The sequence below is a fragment of the Drosophila gunungcola genome, chromosome 3R (assembly GCF_025200985.1).
Source record: "Drosophila gunungcola strain Sukarami chromosome 3R, Dgunungcola_SK_2, whole genome shotgun sequence".
NCBI lineage: Eukaryota > Metazoa > Arthropoda > Insecta > Diptera > Drosophilidae > Drosophila > Drosophila gunungcola.
In genome coordinates, this window is record NC_069139.1 from 7,984,192 (window position 1) to 8,004,363 (window position 20,172).

At 40.7% G+C, this 20,172-nt stretch overlaps 1 protein-coding gene across 1 annotated transcript in view; it reads left to right on the plus strand.

Annotated features, from left to right (window-relative positions):
• LOC128257648 (aminopeptidase Ey-like) overlaps positions 1–20,172 on the plus strand; it is a 147,186-nt gene that overhangs the window by 68,975 nt on the left and 58,039 nt on the right. The window lies entirely within an intron of this gene.

Genomic DNA, 20,172 nt, shown 5'->3' on the forward strand with positions numbered 1-20,172 from the left:
AGAGAAATTTAATGGCAAAAATCTAGTTTAATATTATGTAATTTAAACGAAATTGAATAGTATGATAGTTATACTCAAGTTTCCATTTTCATTTGTATCGATGAAAATTTACAGCGAAAAAAATAAAACTAAATGTCAAAACGAAAACCAAAGCAACAACTTTTTATTGCGACCAGCTCCCAGCAGCAATGCCAAAGGACTAAGGAGTATCCAGTCGACAGGACCTGTTTTCACCCCCAAAAAGGCAACTCCACATTTCCATTTGGGTGTTAATTTAAATGTCAACCCCTGATGTTGGGATAGATCAGATTCGAATCGGATTTATTATGCTCGATGGTGCGTGTGGCGTCGACCAGACTAGACACATTGCATTTGTGCGGTTTTGGGGCATTTCCCCAAAAATGTTTTCATTATTTAGCTGATTGGTTGATATGACGGCCGCTTCGAATAAAATACATTCAACAACAATTTGCAAACCAAGAAAGAAGGCCGGCGTAAATGGAAATGGAAGGAAACCCTTGCCAATCCAATTCATTTTGGGGAACGATACAATCGACATGTGCATTAGAGAGGCCTCCTTTTTGCCGCTCTGAATAATTCAATTCAATTTCCTAAGCTCATAAATATGCCAAACCAGACCGGGCAGTTCTTGTTAATGGAATTGTTATGACAACAGTAAGCCGATATGACGATTTGCATACACGCCGGAGACGAGGGAGTCACACAGGCCATTGCAAATTGGATTTATGTCCGCCAAACAGATGCGAACTTGACTCCGCGAATCCCTTCGATTGCCAAAAACTGGCGGGCCATTCAATAAAAAGATTAAACGATTCGTGGATGTCTGGCCCTTTGGCTGGTCTCACTTAAAAGGATTAATATTTTGCGGCTAGACTGCGCCGCATATTAAATACATATAAAATGGTAAGGAAGCAGCAGCCGGGTATTCCCCATAATTCATGCATAGACAAAGGCTCCAAAAGGGTTGCCATTGCAAGCGAAAAAAAATAAAACCACAAAACCAAGCCGTTGCCTCGTTCTGCGTAAGCATTTTAATTTTAATAAAAATATTTACGTTTTCGTTTGTCAAAGGCAGCAGTGTGGCCTTCTGAACCCTTCGAGCAGACAACAATACGACGGTTGAAGGATCTGAGAACCCAGACTACATATATTCCCCCAATTCACAGGAGTAGGGGCTTTTAAGTGTTCCGGGTTTCCGAATGAACAGAATTATTTAAAAGTCTTCTTTTTTTTTGTGGGCATGGGTCAGCAGTGGATACCCCAGGGAGTTGCCCAAATGTTTGGGGGACCTTATTGAAGTTAGATGCTAATCGATGCGTAAGCAAAATAACACGCCATATGTGGGGTTTCAGCAGAAACCAGACCCCATCAACCCCAAAGAAAAATTGCAATTTTGGGGTGACCCCTGAGGACGACAATATCCAGTCGTTCGTATGCATGAGACTTCCCCCATTTCCCGCCATTTTGGCCAGTTTCCTTGCAATTAAGCCGGCCATTATCCGATGAAATCGCGGTATGCCCCGGGCACGAGTTTCCCCCTTGGTTCAACCATTAATTGCCGAGCATTGCAAGCTCAATTTCATCATAAAGATTACGTGCGCAGATAAAAATTCATCAAATTAGATTTTGAGATTTATGTTATTGATTTCTGGCGGCAATAATCTTCCCATAGTTCTCCTCGAACTTAAAGACGATATATTTCATTGTACTAAGTGTGTTGTTTTTAAAATTTGTTTATTTTTATTTGGAAATAAAACGTCGCAAAATAATCAGGCATAAAGAGGTCCTTGCAGGTTTCTGTAAAATATATGTTTGCATTATTTGAGGGCAGCAAAATGCCAGGAGCTGTATAAAAGTAGGAGCTGAGTAGCACTTTAATTATGGAATAAGCACCACTAACAATATTTCTTTAAGAAGATGATAATATAACTTTGTCATTAAATTATTCCATGGAAAAAAATATCGATGTAAGTTCAAGAGCCAGATTCTTGACAGATGTTTGTCATAACTAGTTTTTTTTACAATTTAGTGCCCTTGATTAAATAAAACAAAACAATCAAAAACATATGTGCACAAACTGAAAAATAAAATGTATTTATTTGTAATGTGTTACAAATTTATCCCTGGGATAGGGTCTTCTAAATAAATTAAACTAATAATTTTCTGAAAGCTTCTTAAACCCTTACGCCAATTTCACTTTAAATGTTAAATTAACAAATATAAACATTCTGATAGTTCCAGTATATAATCGTTCCCATTCAATCACTATATTTCAGATGACAATTTTGGAAAACATTTTTTTATTCGATACAAAGGACATAGAAAACAAAGAACTTTAAGATATTTGCGGCCCATCATAAGTAACTTAAGCAGATAGTTTTTGTATGTTACTTGAAATAGGACAATCCATTTTGGATAAAAAACTAAGCAGAAAAGTGGATGGAAAACTTGAAAAAAATGTTTATATATAAATTTTTTTTTTTGCACACAATGTTATTTTATAAATATGTATAAGCATTACTAACATTTTATAAATTGGTATAGCCGATTTTTAAACCATTTTTCAAAAGGACCTCTACCGTTATTCTACAGTACCATCCATTTTACGCCAATTTTACATGACCTCAAAAAACGTGTAAGGGCTTTACTTACAATTAAGGTGACCACTTAAAAAGTCTGTTGAAAGTTGAAGTTGCAAAAATTTAAATTTAGTTGGTTTATAAAACACAAATAAACTTCATTTAATGAGGCTCGTTTCACAAGTATTGCATGATTATACATAAACTTTTGTAAGAAATAGTAGGCATTTCCAAATAGTTACTACAACAAATTAAGAGGAAGTTCCTATTCAATCATAGTTCTTAAATCAGACGTGAATCGGTAGCTCAAATGTGGCGACACTGTGCTAAGAAATCGACTACATTTTAAAATGATTTTAAACGTTATTATATATCAGTTTTAACTCAAACTCGGTAAATAAAACGCGGAAGAAAAATCACAATTGTATCGTTGACAGTTGAAAAGGTTCCATGCCTTATCGACTTCATGCTGGCTGCCCTATCTAAACAGGATTTGCGCATTAGACACCTTTCTGAATGCATTTCATTAGACGGGTCCTGTCCCGCATGGCCATCGTTTTCGTTCTTGGCGGTGGTCAGCCAATCATTAATATCCTTGACCGACTCCTCGAAACTGGCAATGCGGTGGTGCAAAGACAATAAAATTTTATTGTAAATCGTTTATCTTCATTACGCGGCCAGCGTCAAAACTCGGCAAATAACCGCAGCTTGAGAAATGTGACAAAACCGGTTGCAAGTAACGAACGGTGGCTATCATAAATGCGCCGTCGCCGTTGACCAGCTCGGAGTTCAAGTGTCCACCCCATCGAGGTCCGAATCCCTGCTTGATTCCTACCGGACCCACCCATTATCTTAACCCATTGCAACCCCTGCATGGATGTGGCCGCGAATGCATGAGTGACCCCTTCGCAATTATGCCTTCTTTGTGCGCCGCTTAGTTTGTCTTTTCATTGCCTTGTTCTTGAGATTAAGCTTTTGTTTTTCCATTTAACGCTTAATTTCAACATTTCGATGCCCTAACGCGATTTGCTGACCCCTTTTTGGAAAATTGGAAAAGGAGCTGGATCAGTTACACAATATCCCATCGCTGATCCTTTGAGCAAACGCAACTGACCGCAACTAAACAAACACTTGGCTTGACCAACGGGTTACGCTTCGATTCGCATTTGACTTACGACACAAGAAATTTTTAATTGCATTAGAAAAGCCTGCACTGGGTTTTCCATTGTTATTTGCCTTCGAGTTGTTTGTTTTACCGGACTGGACCGCTTAACCTTTCCTAAATTCCAAGCCATTGTCCGCTGGTCAGCTTTTAATGCACTTTCCGGTCAGGAAATTTAAGCGGATCAGTTTCAAATCGAGCTGCGACCACAGACCCTTGCACGAGCTTGAATTTCGATTTGCATGTGCTCGATTGGATCGCACGTTTTCGCTCATTTTTCGGCAATTTTCGTGAGCACTCCCAAAAACCCATTCAGCCAGAACTCAATTTGCCGGGATCATAATTTTGTAGGTACGTGCGCTGCACACTTTTCTCTCCTTCGCCACAAAAAAAAGAACTTGCTACAATTGCAATAAGAAATTAAAAATAAATTTAAATGCAAAAGGTCGATGATTGAGATACCCTACAAAATTTATAAAAAATACACATAATCTAAATTTTTTAAAAATATATTAATATGTTTTGCTTTACACTTTACACTTTAATAATAATAATATTAATTCTGTCTTGATAAGTAGTTTTTTATTTCACTTTTGGCTTGAGCCAAAACCACTGTTTAACAGTTTAATATGTTTAATTGTTTCTTGTTTTTAACATATGTACAATTAAAAGTTATTTCTTTAAGCTTAAGTACCCTCTGTAAGGGCAACTTGCAATACAACTTGCAGACGCTCCCCATTCTGACTGGATCCTGGCATCCTGCCTCCACACAATATTGCGTGACTTTACGTGGGCCCCGAAATTGACTTTGATCTGGCACTCATTAGTACTCGCATTGCACTCATCGTCTGCACACACAGACTCCCCATGCAAACGATATATTTATGCAATGTCTGCCGCCCGAAAAATAAAATTGCTCAATAAGTTCACAGCCATGCCGACGAAGGAGCCTCGGATCAGGTTGGCGTGTTTTGCCAAGGGAATCGACTAGGAGTGCCCACATCTTCGAGAGTGGGCGATGCAGATCGAGCTGAATAAAATGGGTGTAGTGTGGGCATTGTCTTTGGAATGTGTCTGCAGCTACAGGAAGTGCTTGCCCAGAGAAATATTGTTTTGTTTTAATGACTAACCTAAAGGTTTCTTATTCAAAACAAAAACTAGTAGAATTAGTGTGTTTCAGGATTTTGTTATTTAATAAATAAGGTTTGATATTCAACATTTGTATTTTAATATATCATAACATAACTGACAGTTATAAATTTGATTACTATTGTGTTTAGGAGCTAATAGTAATGAATCGAATCAACATAAATACAGATACATTTTTAAATCTCACTTTAAAACCATCCTAGCTTCATAGGAGAATTTTAATTTCCGAATTGAGGGAAGTTTAAAGAAGTTAGTAAGAAATAGTATAGAAAATGCTAGAAAAATATTAGCAATTAAACATGTGATCGTTTTATTTCTGGGTTGTTGAGTTACCGTTGAAACATTTGCAGCTAGCCTGTCCACACCTGTTTCTTTGCGAAATCAGACTTTGGCCATACCCTCGAGTAGACCCCACGACACGGTTCAAATGCTAAATAGCCCAGCTCAAGAACCACCCGAAATTGCGCGCTTTTTCCTCGGGTTTCCTGCCCGTTTTTGAGCATTTTGAGCCAAGAAAGTCAGCCACTTGCAGTGGCGTTACACGGTCCGACGAGCTCAACGCTCCTAGTTCCCCTTTGATCCCCGCCCCTTCCCCGGCGGAAGAAAGCCAAAATGCATAAAAAGAAACACCTGATCAAAATTTCAAATTATTACAACGAAATGCGCTAAACATAAGGACATAGCTCGTGCTACGTACAGATGTCTATGCTATGCACCCTCTATGCGGCCTGGAAATGCTTTGGTCTAATGAGCACCGCTCTAGAGTCGGCAGTCGATCGACGATGTCGCCGAGCCTTAAAACTGGCAGTGCCAATGGCTCTTTGACCTGGCCCATAAGGAAAAACTTCGACTTGGCCGCTGTAATTACGCGCACGAGAAAGAGACGGGGCGTCTAAGCGGTGGTGGAGAGAGCGAGATAGCCAGAAGACCAAGAAAATTCATGGCCCATTGAGGGATGGGGTTGGGGTTTTGGGTCGCGGTCGGGGTCATTTCGATTATACACAAAAAAAAATGTTTGTAAGAAAATGTTATTAAAAGCAAAAATTAAATATCAAAAAAATTGATTATTTTTTTAAGAATTTCAAAATAAATTGTATGCCTTCTTTCCCTTATTTTACTGTTAATTTAATTTATTGAAAGGCAAAAATGAACTGACTTTAATAAAGACACTATTTAGAAGATAATACTTAGAATACGAGATTGTAAAAAATGCACTAAAATATATTTCTCAGATGTCTCTATTTTTTGATATACAATTAAAGGATATTGTAAGGTGTTTTTCTGTCAATACATCAGGCACATGCACCTGACATAGCCGACTCATTACATTTCGGGTGCACTCGAGGACGTTGAGGAAATGGTTGTGGAAGCGCGTGCTCTTGGCCCATTCCCACTCCACAAAAACGCGGCCCAAAAGGTCGCCGGCCAAGTTGAAGTCGAGCTGGAAGTCGAAGTTGAAGGTCCAAATGCAAACGCAAACGGAAAAGACAGGGTCAGCGAAGCGCTGCAGCAACTTGAGCATAATTTGGTTGCGCTCCGTTGATCGGTGGTGCCGTGCATTCGGTGATGGTGGTGGTGGTGATATAATGTGGATGTGGATGTGGATGGTGGTGCGGTGGCAGAACTAACAGTTTTCCTTGAGCGACAACCCCCGATCGCAGGGAGTTTTCCTTCCAGAATTGGGCGCCAAAAAATGAACAGCAGCGCCAGTCAATGACACTCCACACGGATGTTTTTCAGGACATATGTTGGCTCGTGCCAACATCAGCATAACAATTAAAATAAAAATATTCTAGGATAACAACTTTGGGCAATGTGGGCGCGTCAGCAGCGGCTGGTTCTACATACATTTATACTTTCAGATAGGAGGTGTAGGTTTTTGGGCAGCGTTTTAAACTAGAACACAGGGTGGTTTACTGGGCGAGGGAGTTTTAGTTTTGAGAGCCCTGAGTTCTGAGTTCCGAGTTCGCCGGCTGCATTTAAGGGTTAGGACTTTCAGACCAACTGACGCGCGCCTGCGCACCCGCGTTTTGATCCTGGCCGTAGACTTTACCGTAGATAGCACTGAGTCATCGGGCGGCTAGTTTGTAACGGTCACGCACGCAAGGACCTCTCATCTGGCCCACACATGGGTGGGTGTTTGCTTTGTGCGCTTTGGTCCTTCGAGCCCCTGCCGATCTGGTAATTCACCCATAAAACTGACCAACTGACTCCTGGTCTCCATGTGTGACTCGAACTGCGTACTTTTGGTTTCACTTAGTGCGAAATGTTGCAATTATTAATTTCGGAAACAGGCCAGGACATGGGTGGCAGGCTCTATGTAGTGGCCCGGCATCGTAGGCGGCGCCATATGGCAACCTCTTCAAGTGGAACCAGCTCGGTGGGAAGTTCCGCCCGCTGCACAAGGACCGGAAAGTTTGACTCCTTTGAGTGGAATCGATCGCCAGCTGGGTGAGCTTGGCTTGGCAATGATCTATTACTTTGAATTCCAGATGTGGGAACTACAAGTGGATTCAAACGGTCAACATAAAGAAAATTTCTGGCAGTACAAAAACTTTCCGCTTAGCACAGTCGTACTTCAACAAATTGATATATATATATATATGCTAAAGCATACTGTAACAACGAGAAAAAATTATACAAAATATTTGTTTTGTTTTTTAATCAACTAAACTTAATCTCAAGGTAGTTTAAAGAACAAAATTAAATTTGTACTTGACTGCCATGAACAAAATACAATGCTTCATTTTTAAAAAAATTAAATAATTATTAAATAAATATATTTTGAGAAGAAATTAATGATATTTAAAGGAAAAACATTTTCAAGGACAATCAGGAAAGGATATCTTCCTAAAACCATTAAGTTTAACTCGATCTAATGATTCTGAGCTGATCTTTTTAAGAGGATCATCAATTTCATTGACATAAATTGACAAGATTTGTTCCACTTAATGCTTGTTTATCGATCATGCGAAGTAATTATCTTCAATGCACTGAGATTGTGTTAATGAACCCAGAGTTTCAAGAGCAACCACACTATTTACCAATTTGTTGACATTTCCTTGGCGAAATTCACTGGAACCTGACTGAATTCGATACATTTTGTGCTCTGCAGCAGAGATAATCATAATTTTCGTGTTGATCACAATATTCCCACATTAATCCTCCCAGTAGCTGGCGAAGCAGCAGGAAGCTCACATCAATGGACACTTGAGGGGATTCCAGCTTTGGAGGCACGTAGCAACATGTGCTCGGGACAGAAAAGTTGCCAAAAAGCGATCGAGTTACACCATCGATCGTTGTACCGATACCGATATATATATAGTATGTGTGTAACCCTCTATAAGTAGGTCGCTCCGAGGGGCATATATACCATATACTGTAGATCTTTGGAGGTCCCTGTGTGGCTTCCTACGAACAAAGACGAGGCGCAAAAAATATTAAACTGCCATAAAACGAGCAAGGCGGCGAGGGCAGAGCAAGTGCACATAAAAATCAAATTAATAGTCCATGTCGGAGCAAGAAACTGGCACTTTGTTTTGGTGCGATCAGTGGGAAACCTCTGGCGAAAACAAAGGACGAACCTCTCGACAAACGCAATAAATTCGAGGCACAAAGAAGGGCAGAAATCCGTTGGTCCTATCAGCTAACTGCAATCTCTCACCTTTCAATTGTCAATTAGTTCAAGTGCATGGTTCTTTTAGCAGGTAGATGATATCTATTCCCGATTCTTGGCCTGGCAATCTCTTCTCTGATGGGTTGGAAAATCAATAAAATATTTATGGATCTAGGGCGTTTCCACAGGAGCACTTTGTCCAGCACATGTTTTGGCCAACGATTTTTGGCAACTAAATGGGGGGCGTTTGATCTGCAGAATCTCAGCCATATGTTGGAGTAGATGTCCTGTGCGTCCTGACTCCTCTAAGCCCAGCAATTAAGCAGCGGGTGGAGGGAAGAAGAAAAAGGAGCAGAACGCGATTAGATTTCCCTGCAAAGGAGTGAAAAATGTGAAATACGCAGCGAGTGTCGCAGCAGAGTCCTTTCGAAAAGGGCACTCGTTGTGTCGCGCGTGTGCCCGGGCCGAGAAACAATGCAGTTAATTGCAAAGCCACCAAACTGAGCGGACGCTGCAGGATAGGCGCCATCTAGGCAAACGCTTAATGAGCCGAGTGTCTGGATCGCCTGGATATCCAGGATCGGGCAAGGATCTCTGGACAGAGGAGTCCCAGCAGCGATCGCCGCGTGGGCTAGGCGCAGGTATTCCAACCAGACCGTGCGAAATTGCACCAGGATCGGGCTACGCAAAAGTGTCCTGCTGTCAATTTGACACGTTAGTCAAAGTCCTGCGCCGAAATCCTCCATAAAACCCGCGTTACCAAGCCTCGACCTCGACTTGTGTGGTGGCAAATCATAATCGGCTTGCAAACTCCTTCACACCGCACAGAAAATCCCTCAAAACTCAAACAAATCCATCAGGCAAGTAAATAAATATTAACCAACAAAAAATATTAAAAAAGTGTAAATAGCACTGGGGAAACATTAACAAGTGGCAGGGACTTCTTCAATTACTCCCACTGTTTTTTCTCATAATATTTTCGCCCAGTCTCTTTGTATTTGCTGGCTTCTAGGAATCGCCTCGACCACCAGCACATCCCCACAGAATAAAAAAAATCATAAAAGGGCGGCAAAACCTCAGAAAATAAAAAGGCAACTCAAGAACCTGTGTGCATTTATGATATATTTTGGTTGCTGAGGTCGCCGATGACGCAGTGCATTTGATTCTAAGACGCCGACAGTCGGCCCGTGTTTGTGTCCCTATAAATTTGTTGCCTCGGTCATCCTTCTGTCGTCCTTTGTCCTTTGCACGCCACTCGAGCCCGCAATTGTGTGCAATTGAACATTTTGATTTCCCGGGAGGTCCATCCATCCATCCATCCATTGGTCCATCTAATGGCAGCGACTCCCTCATGTTGCAATTTCATGCCTGTCCAGTTTTTTTCTTGACCGCACTTTCGGTGGGCGGCACTTGCTTTATTTTCGCGTGTCACGAATTTTTACGATCTTATTCCTGCTAATGATCTTTTCAAGACAGCGCCAATTGTTGGGTGGCCGCACAGATATTAGATAATGTTTGCGATCGTAAATTGCTTGATTCGGGGAAACTCATGACAAAGGTATGAGGGCTAAAAGGTTTTGCTCATCGTTTAAACTTAAAATTTGAAATTTTTACCATTGCATATTTTTTATAGTATAGTTTATTGTTACATAATTCTTATAAAATTTAAAATTACGTTACCTGTTTTATTTATAATTAACCTTTTCTTAGGGAAAAAAGCTCTTCCACAAATTTTCACCAACATTTAAACCATAAACATTTTCAGAAATGCAATATCCTAATCGACCCGTTAAGCAAACAGTTAAGCACAAGAGTCGAACCCTTTCAGCAACCTTGATCCATAATTAAGAAGATGCCAGATGTCCTCAAATTTCATGGCCAAATAGTTTTTAAACCGAATCCGATTCGATCATTAATTAGAATGCACTTGAGCAAATCGGCCATGAAATTGGAGCAACCACGCTGACAGCTTCCAAATCAATGAGCACTACACACCATACACCATACACACCATGTAGGAGCACACAAATTGCTCAATCAACAACACATGAAAAGGAGCCTGAGATGGGGAACCAAAAAAAAAACGGATTGGAAGGATGAAAACATGCATATTTCAACGGAGACAAGGATGTCGACGACATATGGCCGGGTTTTGAAGGACTGACCACTTCAAGGATTCCGAACTGGCGACTCGAGTTTCAAGACCCGCTCGTAATTCTCTCTTTTTTTCTTTAATTTTGGATGCCCCTAATAAACACGTAGCAGTAAACAAAACGGGCGGCAGCGCCAAAAAGGATCTAATGAAAACCGATCGCCGCTACCGTTATCCTGCCAGATTTCGGAGTCTGTGTTCCTCTGTTTTGATAAGATCTCAAGTAACCTCTGGCTCTGACTGCTCATTAGCAGCGACCAGTGAATTGTCTTCGCCTTTGGGTCAAAAGTCGCGACTTGCCAGGATCAGCGGCAATTTATTGAGTCCTAAACCCTGACGATCGGGTTTTGTTTATGCCGCCGTTGTCCTGCAACATTGTCCACATGTGTTTGAAACTTTTATTTACATGACAATGAAATAAAAACATTCCCGAGATGTCGGGCCATCTGAATTCTAATGTTTATGTCTGCTGTCGAAGGTCCAGTAAATCAATACATACATTTCCGAGTCTTAAATGATTTACTTAACATTTTAAAAAGGTAAAAAAATTAAGAAAACAAAACGAAGAAACAAGTTCATAGATAAAACATTGGTTTTTTAATTTTACTTTACTTTACCACTTATGTTTATAAATTGTAATATCGAATCACCTCTGGACTTTAACAAGTAATTTCATAAAGTCATTATTCAAGGGAAAATATTGAATACAAATATGAAACATTATTTTCATATCGATTTTCATTGTTTATACTGTGGTCAGAAATTTTAAAACTTACCAAAAAACTGGACATTATGAATAATGCATATATGACATACATTTTTTTTGTGCCCAAGTATACAGGCCAAGCACATATAAAAATCAGTTTTTTATGTTTGGGGTCCCAGAGCCGGACTCCAGCAGCCTTTTTTCCAGATTTTTCCAGATTTTCCCAGGCCAACTGAGGGGCCACATCACACATTCCCGTGGCTCCTTTGTTTGGTCATTTACATTGGAACGCCTGCGCAACGGCGAAGAATGGAAAATAATTTGGTAATCTGTGAAAAAGCCAAACCCCCATAAAAACCACAAGATCCTCAACTCGTTTTCTATCCCCTTCCTACAAGAAATCTCGTCGATGGGTTTTGAATACAAAACTCGTTATTGGGTCTTTGACGTTTGGAAGTGCGCAGTACACACATGGCGAAGAAAAGGCTTCATCATCTAGCTGGATGGGTCCTGGGCATCCACGTGCAGGCCTCGCTTCGATCTTGGGCCCCGGAGCTACCGGGAGATAGTCCTCTGATTCTGCCTGCCCCCTCCAAAACGCCCATGAAATACAAATACCCTACCCCTACCTGTCCTCAACCTGTTTGCTTGGCATTTATCATTTTTCCTTTGCCCATCCTTCTGCACTTGGGTTTGTTTTTCACATTTCCTTGCAGGCAGGAAATCTCAGCAGGTCTTCTTATATGAGAGTGCTCGATTCCAGTTGGACTTTCCCCTCCGTCAAACAGGTTCTATTGTTCGGTTCGGGTCCTATATGCATAGGCCTACCTGTATGTATTGGATTTTCTTCTATGCCCCGAGATTCTTAGTTCTACACCTCTCCCTCACAGCCCATATAATACCTGTTGTCGGTTCGTTCTCCCTTGCTCAAGGAGGGGGAAAATTATATGTTTTGATTCCTTAACGGAAAAACTGCTGAGCCAGGCGGTGTATGTGAGACATAACAAAATGAAATGGACTTGATGGATACGTTTGAAACACTCCAAAGAGATCGCAGACAAATAGTCCGATTTTAATGACACACTGTAAAACGCAATCATCTAATTTTTAGAGTGTAACCTCTTCAGAACTCATTTGATCGAAGGGTTACCCGGGGATTCTCACGATCATCTCGGCGGTCATTCAACCAACTTTGAGAAGGATCCTCCTCCACTCCCTGATTGCCCTCACTTAATTGCCTTTTCATAACCAACCGATTTATGCATCGCCCATTAGATACATATACCCGAAAAATAAAAAATAATTTCACGGCTTGTTAGTTGTGGTCGTAGACGTGGGCGTGTGCTTACTGTTTGATTTCCACCTAAAGATAGGCTTTATGTATATATGTATATATCTACATGATGGCGAATCGATTGGTTACCGTTATGGTTTAAAAATCCTTTGATGATATTATCATTATACCCTTGCAGAGGGTATTATAATTTCAGTCAGAAGTTTGCAACGCAGTGAAGGAGACGTTTCCGACCCTATAAAGTATATATATTCTTGATCAGCATCACTAGGAGAGTCGATCTAGCCATGTCCGTCTGTCCGTCTGTCCGTCTGTCCGTCTGTCCGTCCGTTTATATGCAAACTAGTCTCTCAGTTTTAAAGCTATCTGCATGAAACTTTCCCAAAAGTTGTCTTTCTATTGCAGGTAGTATATAAGTCGGAACGAGCCGGATCGGACGACTATAGCATATAGCTCCCATAGGAACAATCGGAAAAATAAATGAAAAAAAATTATAACTTTGCTGTTTTTTAATTTTTTGTTTAGTTCTTCGACATATAGTAATGGTAAAATATTTCCGATTTACGGTTTAAATTTCATCAAAATCGGACGACTATAGCATATAGCTCCCATAGGAACAATCGGAAAAATAAATGAAAAAAAATTATAACTTTGCTGTTTTTTAATTTTTTGTTTAGTTCTTCGAGATATAGTAATGGTTTAATATTTCAGAATTACGGTTTCAATTTCATCAAAATCGGACGACTATAGCATATAGCTCCCATAGGAACAATCGGAAAAATAAATGAAAAAAATTATAACTTTTCTGTTTTTTAATTTTTTGTTTAGTTCTTCGACATATAGCAATGTTTAATTATTTCAGAATTATGGTATAAATTTTATCAAAATCGGACGTCTATAGCATATAGCTCCCATAGAAATAATAAAAATATATAAAATAACTATCTAATAATTGAGCTGCAAATAATCATAGTTTCAATGTTTTTTTTTAGCACATACTCAAGTAAATCATAATTTAAATGTTTTCAAAAGTATTTAATTAATGCAATAGCTGCAAGGGTATATGAACTTCGGCTTGCCGAAGTTTGCTTTCCTTCTTGTTAGAATGTTGGAAAGGCGGTGTGTTTCATGTGCCATTTGTGGCTCCTGGCAAAAAGGTTTATTAATGATCTCCTGGCGGAATATTAGCCACCTCAAAGCATTGTGACAGCATCACTCCTGCGGTTCGAGGAGCCTAGGACATTATGACTGTCAAGCAAAGTTATTTCTGCTCATTTACAACTCATTTCTTTGGGACTCTGGCCAAAGGCAATTAGCATGCCCCAATGATATGGCAAAATTGCATAGATATCTGAGTTTTGCAACGTTTCGGTTAGATCTTTGAAGTTGTATTCTGTGGTTAAGTGCACAAAACGGTCAAATGGACGGACACTTGTTTGTTTGCTAACATCTAAAAAGTTGATATTTATAACCTTAGATATAAATGCTATGTTTATCTAGTCTTAAAAATATAAACATATATGATAATACTTAAAAAAACAAAATACTTCTTATCTAATCTTCGAACTGAAGCCATATATCAATTCCCCAGGAATGTTGTTGAAATTCGTTTAAAGAACACCTTCAGAAAATAAAATCCCTATAGACAAAAGTGTTTCCCAGCTCTTAACACTCTGTTTAAACAATCAACGTAATTTACATTCAAGTCAAAATCCATCGTCCTTTAGATTTTAGCGGCAGAGTGTGAAAACCTATTATGCATTTTCCCCATATATCTTTGCCGCCTCTCCCGAGGCTGCGAAACAGTAAAACTGAAAATCAAAAAACAATAAAATCTTCAGCATGGCAAAACATTACGCAAGTCAGCTACTGTTCCAAGTTCCCGGGAAAAAATCATAAAAACTTCCGGTGGTATGGACGCACTTGTGCAAAAAACAATAACCCGATCTGGAATACTTACGCAGAGCTATTGGCCGAGTGCAGGCTTCCAGGAAGTTGAACAATTTGGACATAATTTGCATATGAGCCGAACCTGTCCGAGGACTTAGGGCGGCAACTGTTTGACGACAGATTGCTCAATGGATCGATATTCGCCATATAGGTATGCCGCATATGGAAAACTAGTTGGCATCTGCCAGCTCGAGTTTTGCACAACAAAAACCAGATGATCTCATATGGGAACAAAGCAATTTCGCACATTTACTTCCGACTGAATGGACATCGGTCCATTGGTCTATTGGTCCATTGGTCTATCATGTCTAGCATGTCCAGCATGTGTGGCCACGATGGTCTCGGGTTCCAGATCCATCCCAGACATGCAGATCTAACTCGAGCTCTTAGCCGAACTGTAACTGAACAGCTACAGGTTGCTTTTGTGGATAGTTAATCAATTTACAATAGAACCTGGCCAGCAGGATATGGATTTGGTTCTGGGATAAGCCTGCTTTAACTTGAAAATATTGCTAGCAAAGCATCAAGAGAATAACTAACTTGGCCGGGTTTTTGTTTGGTTTTGTTTGGCTTTCCTTAATGAATATACCCGGTTTCCTATGTGGGTGGAATATTGTTTCAGCCTACACATGCAAATTCTGGAAATGGTAAATGAGAAATGGAAATATAAGCCTTAAGCCGGACCAACTCACGATGTGAGTTCGCAGATAGCAACTACGAAATGCGCACACACTGTTAAGAGTTATTGGCTTTGGTCCTGCGGCCAACGAAAAATGAACAGCAGTGCGGCAAATCCTTTTCTTAAAAGGTTGCCCAAAAATCCTTTCACAGTAAAATTCGTTTCTTTACCAAGTCCAACCCAAGAAAAAGAGCGCCAAAAAATGTCTTTGTCTTCGGCCGTTTTGCTCTACCCCAGATAACAGAATTCAGAAAAATGGAAAATGAAAAGTAGAAAATAGAAAAATCCATGCAACGAGGATAGGAGATGGAGTTATACTCGTAGCAGATATTATCTTGGGTTCGGCTGGACCTCAAGTGGGCTGAAACTCGGGTCAGTCAACTGACGACTGGCAAAGAAAATAAATAAAACTAAATGAAATCCTTTTCTCGAGCTCTCCCTACACATCTATTTCATTGTTGACAGTCCGGTTCATTGAAGCGTTTATCATCTGGGAGATCCGAAACTTCAGATATGGCAGTATGGACCTCACTGTGGGTGCCATTGATAACTGGCCATAGATCTCTGCAGCCATTCATCCGCAACTAATCTGAGTTTGCCATAATTATTTGCTCCGGAATGGAGATCTCGTCGGAACCTGCTCTCCAAAATTAAGATGATGATGCGCAAAATGTCCTTCTTATCGTGATATATCTGTATTTACCTTTAGGCCTCTTTTTTTTTGCTGCTCTTCCTGCATTTAAGTGTAATGTATAGGGATTTGTGTGCTTTTGTGACCACCAAGGAGGCAGTCGAGATTAAAATCAATTAGCCATAAAATGCAACATCTCAATTTGGCATCGACTGCGTGGGCGAAACACTCCACATTCCAAATGGGCGTGACTGGGGTTTTCTAAACGATTGTTGGATATTAAAAATTTTACGAGGGGCAATAAAAATGTGGGACATTCGAGCAGAGTACAATAGCAATGGGGAATCACAATTTGTGGACTATTGATTAAATTCCTTTGCTTCTCAAAAAAAAACTTAATATGCATCTAATGATCCTAATGGTCATTTATGTGACCCTTTTCCAACCTTTCCACAAATGAAAGCCAATTTGTCTGTCTTTAGAACCTGATTTCCCGACAATTTTCATGTCTTAACTACATTAAAATTCATGATTCCCCAAATATACCCATCTTACAACTGATGGAGGTCTTTGCCGCGACTGCTGTTTAATATTTTCCACGCATCATCATTTGGTCAACTTCCTTCCGTCTTCGCTTGCAGCAAATCGGCTTATAGAAACGATTTCCTCCAGAGTTTCCGCCAGAGTTTCTATGCCGTCGCCCTTAAAAGTCTTGGCAAACAGAGCTGCGGCAAGGTATGTAAACTTAACTCCTAGCCCAACCGAAAGGGGGCCCGATCGGCGTTCAGATAGAGCCGAAAGGAAAACAACAGCGTTCTAAGAATCCAACAGAAGCATTAAAAGCGGTGGGGAGCGTTGCACGTACGTACGCGTTACTAGACAAACCAGTTGGACGTGCGCCCTTTGGAGAAAAATCAGGAAAAACACCAAGACCACACAGAGAGAGAGAGAGGACTGTACCCTTGTACAGTGAACGCCCTGGAACGGACGCCAGTACCAGTTTGGAGCTGGAGCTGAAGCCCACAAACAAACAAATAAGCGTGCAGCCATAGAGCTGCGAACTGAAGCGATCTGGGATATGCTACAGTGCCACATCTGGTGGAATGGAGTTTTGGGGAGGTAGGGAGTGAACTGGGCCGTGATTGCACAGTAAAATCGCAGAGGAAGAAGGCGACATGCCTGCCATAATAAAGGGGTTTAGGTGGGCTCCATGGCACTGCGAGGAAAACTTAAGAAAAAAACACTGATATTGTTCTTTTCTTATTTGAACACGTTTTTCTTTGAAAATTAATTTATTAACTACGATTATAAGAACTGATGATAAGTCTTAAGCAATCCTAACGAACCTTCTTATAAGTAAATTGTACATAAGTTCCTCCAAGATTAAAATCTTAACATTTTATTCTTAACTATACCCCTCTTTTTGAAGCTATAGAAATTTTATTTATTGTTAATATTTTTCTCAGTGATTCAAAAAAGGCGACGAAAGGGGGCAGGAATGTAAATGTTTATGTATCTATGGGATGCCTTACATATGCACACATCCATTTATGTATGTAAGAGGCCTAGGCGATCCACCGAAAGGTGACTGATCTTTACAATTCGACACTTTGACTTTACAAACGAGAAAGAGGAATCGGAAAAGGGATTGGGAATGGGAATGGGAATGGGGTTTGGGAAGGCGTTTAGGATGGGGTCTTCGGGATAGGGAACATGGAGTAGGGGAATGGGGTTTTGAAACCAACGGACAGCGCAATCAAAACAAAATCCATCGAACACTGGCCCACGTTGAAAACTAAGTTGTAGAAAACGAAACGAAACCAAAGGTGAGGCGAGGGCAACAAGCCAATGAAACGAAGACATAAAACAAGTATCCAGCTATCCAGCTCTGAAAAAAAGGATGCACGACTCGCATCCATGAGATACTCGAAGGCAGGGTCAAGGCGAACGGAGATTTGGGTACTTTTTTAGGCATGGCTTATGATGGATTTGCCCGGCTGAGCATGCTAATGGATTTTTGGATTTTCTTCTCTTGCCCCGAAGACGAGGATCCGACATATACTTTTTGGAAACATTAAAAAACATCGAAAACATCAAAGCTGCTCGGGAAATGCGATAAATGTAAATGGATATGATGGGGTTAGGCGGAGTAAACCAGTTCTAAATGAAAACGTATACACACATACTACACAGCATGCAGAACTTGTTGAGCTGGCAGCTGGCCGAGAATTTCCATGCTCCGTTCTTAGCTTTAATTTGGTCCGGTTCGTATTAAAGCTATATGGTAAATTGTAAATGGTAAATCCACCCTGCATAGCCTATACGAACATGCTGAGTATGCGTTATTTTTATGACGGAATTATTACATCATTCATCTTCATCAGGCGACAATGACACAGCTACAAACTTCGTTCGTGCTTATCAAGCGACTGCATAATGTATGTCTTGACCAAATCGCAGGGATGCGGGCTCTAGGGTGGCTGGGAAAAAGTCTTAAATGCAAATGTCTGTCTCGTTTCTCTGATTTGTAATCAAATTAAATTGTGTTTTGTGCAAACAATGAGCGACAGGCGACAACATCGCATCTGTGATAGTAGCCCAAAATTCCTTGGAAACGCCAAAGTCAGGCCGGAAAATGCAGTTTTCCCACAGTTACCGAACAGCTCCACTCGCTTTCTAGGGAACTCCCCCTCCTTTCCAGTCACCACTCAGAACTGAAAACCTCATAAATTCTCACTTTTTGGCAGGCCGCACACGGCGCGGGGAAATTCGAGGCGGCAGGACTCGAAGGACACAGCGCCAGCCATGAATAGACATTCCCGAGATAATCAACGGCATTATCTGTTGATTATGTGTTCTTGGGGCATTCCAGGGAATTGCGTTGTGAAAGGAGCGGCGAACTCGCAAAAAATATCGAACTATATCCGGGATGATCGGCGGATGATGAGGATGCCAGCCAGGACACCCGGGTGAATGAGTGGCTGAGTATCCGCTTTCCTTTTTTCCTTATTGCTTTTTTTTTTTTTCTTTTTTGCAAACTCCCTGTGAGCCCATCGTAATCATCATCAAATCCTCGGTCACTTGAGGTTTAAGCCAACATTAAAAAAAGGAGCCGAAAAAAAACACCCAAAAACGAAGGAAATCAGTGGAATAAACGTGAGAACACCGAATGTCCTCGTACAGAAATTTGCTTGGGCTCCTCATTGTTCATTGAAGTGCTCGAGAGAGATTTGCTAGTTGTGTCCTTATTGTTTGCGGGTGTATGAATGAACGAACGAATGAATAAGTTCACGTCCGCATAAAGTATCTGAGTATCTGAGGGATTGCCGCGTTTTTAGCTGGAAACCAATGAGTCCCGGATGCAATCGAGGCGTGAGAAGGAGGCGATCTCGTCGGCCTTGGCAACAAGTCTATTACGACCAGTCACTTGTTTATGGCTTACGTAACTTGGGTGGCAAAATGCTGTGAAAATCTGAAAATCTGAGATCGTGAAAAGGATGTGCCCTGATTGCTGCGCGTTGGGTAAACACAATCATACAGCACCAGCACTCACATCCTGTTTACCCTTGACCGATTGCAAATGCAAATCGCACATTAGAAGCCATGTGCAACTTTCCGCCCAGCAGTCAAACATTATGCAACCAAAACTGAAGGCCGTCAGATTCATTGATGGCAAATGGCAGGGAAACCCATTCGGGACACGTTTTTATGGAGGTGCGAAATGGCACATATATTCTTCTTGTTTTTTTTTTGTTTTTTTGACGAAACCTGCCGCGTCATTGAGTCCTTTTTAGAGCCTGTGCAACCTGTGCCGCAAGCCTTGCAATTTGTCACCTGAGGCGACATTCAAACTGCCATCGCATTCCAGCTGAGTTTTTGCTTTTGGCCGTGGCCGTTGCACTGTTTCACCGTTTCACTGTTTCGGTTTACTGGCTCCTTTCATTTGGCCACGATTTGGTAGCAACAGTTTTGTGAATTGAAATCTAAGGACCGACCGTTACGAATATTCATTCATTGCGGCACACACACTCTGGGGACCTTGAATGGGGCTTCGAATTTGGCTCTATGGTTTCATAAAATATTTAATAAATTTCCAACGAAAATATTTGTGCCCAGTTTGCCAAATCATTTCCGACTGCAAAAGGATGAGAAACTTTCCCAGGCCTCTGCGTACTGAAAGTGCAATTTATATTTATGCAATGCAAAAGGTTTGAGAAGGAAAACCCCTGAGGA